Below are 4,984 nucleotides of genomic sequence, written 5' to 3' on the forward strand. Positions count from 1 at the left end.
GGCAGAATTTTTTTTTGAGGAAATTGATAAGCTAATTCTAATGCATTTCCATTTGAACTGGAATTGAATTCAATAGAATTCCAATCCAAAATCCCAGCACAATTTTTTTTGAGGAAATTGATAAGCTAATTTTCAAATGCATATGGTAATACAAAGGAACGAAAATAGAACAATTTTGAAAAAGAGTAAAGTTGGACAACTTACATCACTTGATTTCAAGACTTACTCTGAGCTATAGTAATCAAGCCAGTGCAGTAATAGCAAAAGGAGAAAGGTGTTATATCAGAGGAGTGGAATAGAATCCAGAAATAGGCACACATATATATGGATTAATTGATCCTTTTCAAAGTTGAAAAGGTAATTCAGTGCAGAAAGGATAGTTTTTTTCAGCAGACGCTGTCAGAACAATTGGATGCCCATGTACAAATACAAACCGTGATCCGTATCTTACTCCATATATAAAAAAACTTACTCATGGTCACTTCGGCAGCACATACACTAAAATTGGAACGATACAGAGAAGATTAGCATGGCCCCTGTGCAAGGATGATATGCAGATTCGTGAAGCTTCCATATTTTTACAAATAATCCAGCGAAGAAATGGGCAGAAGACGTGAATAGACACTTCTCCAAAGAAGACATCCAGATGGCCAACAGGCACGTGAGAAGATGCTCAACGTCGCTCTTCATCGGGGAAATACAAGTCAAAACCACATTCAGATATCACCTCACGCCGGTCAGAGTGGCTAAAATGAACAAATCAGGAGACTCTAGATGCTGGCGAGGATGTGGAGAAACGGGAACCCCCTTGCACTGTTGGTGGGAAAGCAAACTGGTGCAGCTGCTCTGGAAAACAGTGCGGAGGTTCCTCAAAAAATTAAAAATAGATCTATCCTATGACCCAGCAATAGCACTGCTTGGAATTGACCCAAGGGATACAGGAGTGCTGATGCAGAGGGGCACTTGTACCCCAATATTCATAGCAGCACTTTCAACAATAGCCAAATTATGGAAAGAGCTTAAATGTCCATCAACCTGATGAATGGATAAAGAAATTGTGGTTTATATACACAAAAGAATACTACTTGGCAATGAGAAAGAATGAAATATGGCCTTTGGAAGCAACGTGGATGGGACTGGAGAGTGTTATGCTAAGTGAAATAAGTCATACAGAGAAAGACAGATACCATATGTTTTCACTCTTACGTGGATCCTGAGAAACTTAACAGAAGACCATGGGGGAGGGGAAGGGGGAAAAAAGTTACAGAGAGGGAAGGAGGCAAACCATAAGAGACTCTTAAAAACTGAGAAATAAACTGAGGGTTGATGAGGGGTGGGGGAGAGGGGAAAGTGGGTGACGGGCATTGAGGAGGGCACCTGTTGGGATGAGCCCTGGGTGTTGTATGGAAACCAATTTGACAATAAATTTCATATTTAAAAAATTTACTCAAAACAGATCATAGACTCCATGTGAAATCTAAAACTGTAAAAGTTCTAGAAGGAAGAAAAGGAAAAAAAATCTTGGTTCTGCCGTGTCTTTATAGCCCCTCCAGAAATGAGGGAGATTTTAGTCTATTTATATCGTCTCCTGAAATTTGCTGGATGTCGGATCCACAGGTAGAAGGAAATGGTGTTTCTGGGGGGACCTTGTGACTGTGGGGACCCTGTGGTCTAAAATAGTTCCAGAGTGCTTCAGCTTTTATGACCCAGCTGCGGCAGGTGCAACATAGCCATTGATTTGGCACAGTGGAGAACATCATATAGTCTCTAGCTTTTCCCATTTGTGCAATTGGCCCTACTGGGCCTAAACGGCCATTTGGATGGAGCCAGCTTACTTTTTGTCCTGTGAGTGAGAGGGAAGAGCTCCTCTTGCCCAATGACGGAAGAAACGTGTGGCGTTCCTCACTCCCTTTCTCGCCGATGATTTGTTTTGCAGCCTCTCCCCTGGTAGAGCCCTGCAGCATCTGTTCCTTTTCTTTGCTGTGTATATGTCTCCTTTTTATCTTGGCAGACAAGGCAATTTCTTTGAAATAAAGGCCCCTTCTCTGTAGCAAGTGACCTTGAGACATTCGGCGCTATCATTTCCCAGCTGTATTAGTGACTCCAAATTCAATTTCAAGGTTCTTGAAAGCTTTCCCTTGTCCACCTTGTGCTCACTTGCCTTCGTTTAAGTGTCCTCCAAGGCAATTGCTTTGGGATCCTTGTATCCATTTTAGCATGTGTCTAACTTAGCCAAAGAGAGTGGCAGCAAGCGTGGCTTCAATGCCTGGGGCCTGGCAGCGATCAGGGCATCACAGTTGGGGCCTCTGTCATGTCTTTGGATGCTGTGAATAGCCAGTAATGAGAAAAGAGGAAAATGTCAGGCTAGGACCTCAGGGTCCAGATCATGCAAATCACTTAACAATATATAGTTGAGACTCAATTACTCACAGTATATGGGACTATGAGTGCTTTTCCAACAGTCAACTTGAATAATAAGCAATTATAAGCATATTTTAAAATGCAGATGCTTGCTTCTGATTGATGGGTGGGATGGTGTACATGGTGAGGCCATTGAAACATGCTATTTATGGTTGTCATCAATTATGTTGGTGTTCGTCAAGGAACAGCCTCCTGAAACTTAGCTTCCTCATTTGTAAAATTTATGTCTAAGGCATTTTTCAAATCAGGCCTGCTAGGCCACCTGCTTAGTGAGTATTCAGAAATCTATTTGATTCAGTTGTCCATGATTTCTTATCTTTTGTCCCATAAATCCTATCCAAAAACAAAAAAACAAAAAAAAACAGAGAAATGTGTTTCCTCTCTAGTGCTCACGATCGTTGAGTGGTTTTGGCTGCCTGAGTTGTGAGGGATTCTGAAACTGCACTTGGGATCACCTAGGCACAGGATGGAGGTGATCCCAATTATATTCTCACTTCCCATGTCTGGTCCATTTTACTCCTCTCCTCCATCTTTCTCCCTCTTGGTAGAATTCAGATTTCCTGAATGAAAGCTATCCCCCCACCTCCCCTCTGGTAACCAGCAGTCTGCTCTCCAAAGTTAAGAGTCTGTTTCTTGGCTTTCCACTCTCTCTCTTCTTTTTCCTCTTTGCTCCTTTGTTTTGTTTCTTAAATTCCACATATGAGTGACATCATATGGTATTTGTCTTTCTCTGACTGACCTAAGCAGAATACTCTCTATCCTAGCAGAATACTCTCTATCTCCATCCATGTCATTGCAAATGGAAGGATTTTACTTTTTAGGGCTGAATAATATCCCATTGTATGTGTGTGTGTGTGTGTGTGTGTGTGTGTGTGTGTGTGTATGCGTACATACATACATACATACACCACATCTTCTTTATCCATTCACCAATCAACGGACACTTGGTCTGTTTCCATGATTTGGCTATTGTAAATAATGTTGCTATAAACATCAAGATGCATATATCCCTTTAAGTTAGTGATTTTTTATTCTTTGGGGAAAGGTCTAGTAGTGCAATTGCTGGATTGTAGGGTGGGTCTGTTTTTAACTTTTTGAGGAAACTCCATACCATTTTCCACCGTGGCTGCACCAGTTTGCATTCCCATCAACCGTGCAGGAGGGTTCCTCTTTCACCACATCCTCGCCAACACCTGTTGCTTCTCGTGTTTTTGACTTTAGCCACTCTGACAGGTGTGAGGGGATACCTTATTGTGGTTTTGATTTGCATTTCCCTGACGATGAGTGATACTGAGCATCTTTTCATGTGTCTATTGGCCATCTCTGTCTTCTTTGGAAAAAGTCTGTTCATTTCGTCTGTTAGAGGGGAGGGTTTCAGTATTCCCTAGACAAATACACAGAGTGAGTGTTGGGAGGATGAAAGGTGAAATGGAGCAGTGGGTCCTAAGGCATCCCAGACTGGTATAGGCTTGGCCCTACACTTCTCCGTCCCTTTGCCTTCCGGGGTTTATTCTATCCCATTCTAGTAGCTCTGCTAGAAAGGGTGGGGAAGAGACCTATTTCCATATGTCAAGATACCTCAGGGTTATGGGTAAGTTCCTAAACTTTCCTTTAAATATGGAGATGATTAAAAAAATAAGGCAGACCCCATTATGAGGTTCTTCAAAGAGTCTTGTGAAACATTGATATGTGTCATGAGAAAGTATCTATATGTATTTTCACGCCTAAATAAGCAATTCCCTTTAGCTGTGGCTCCAGTGCCTGAAATTAAGCAAAGTGCAGAGCAGACGGTCAATAAATGCCACTGAATGGATGCAATTATTCAATATTGGTGATATTTTTAAATGTTATTTTCTTAGAGTCATAGAATTTCAGAAATTCAAGAGGGCTTAGGGTTTATCCCGCCCAGAGCCTTTATTTTTAAGTAAAAAAACTCAGAGAGCGAATCTTGTTTGTAGGTCTTGATAGCATAACACGAATTTACTGTTGACTCTGAACAACACAAGGGTTTAGGGGTGCCAATACCGTGTGCGGTCAAAAATCCATAAAAATGACTGCTTGAAGGGATATCCTAAGTATAACAATCCTATCACTTCAATATATTTGGTATATTGAAGTCAGAAGCACTGGAATGAAGGCATTAGTGAGTTATTTTTGTTTAAACTCTCTGCATTTCCCCTAGAGATTCTGCCTTCTGTCAAGATTAAGTTGCCCAGGCCTTAATATTTGTTGCGAAATAAATGGCTTTGGTCTCGCAGATGCCATGGAGACAGAGGGTGGAAGAGCCCCATTACTCAGGAAGAAAACAAATTTCATGGGCTGTAGGCATACATTCTGCATGTCAAGCCAGATACAGTAGTCATTCTCAAAACAGAAATGAAGGACCTGCAGAGAAATGGCTTCCCTAAGAGGCAGTTCATCACGGAAAGCATGACAGATCAACCTCCACATGGTCAACCTGGGCTTTACTGATTCGAGGCCAATCTGTCCGGGGAACAGTTAGACGTTCATGTGTACCACCAACTTTCTTCTTAGACACATTTCTGTGCGTCAACGAGACCCA

General features: G+C 41.7%; 1 non-coding gene across 1 annotated transcript; it reads left to right on the forward strand.

The window, feature by feature from the left end:
- The first annotated feature begins 474 nt into the window (after positions 1-474).
- On the forward strand, positions 475-581 carry LOC121014540 (U6 spliceosomal RNA). The gene has a single exon (XR_005783272.1). It is a non-coding gene; the product is annotated as a U6 spliceosomal RNA (small nuclear RNA).
- Positions 582-4,984: the final 4,403 nt, after the last annotated feature.

Source organism: Herpailurus yagouaroundi, unplaced genomic scaffold (assembly GCF_014898765.1).
Source record: "Herpailurus yagouaroundi ecotype Mexico unplaced genomic scaffold, PumYag 202, whole genome shotgun sequence".
NCBI lineage: Eukaryota > Metazoa > Chordata > Mammalia > Carnivora > Felidae > Herpailurus > Herpailurus yagouaroundi.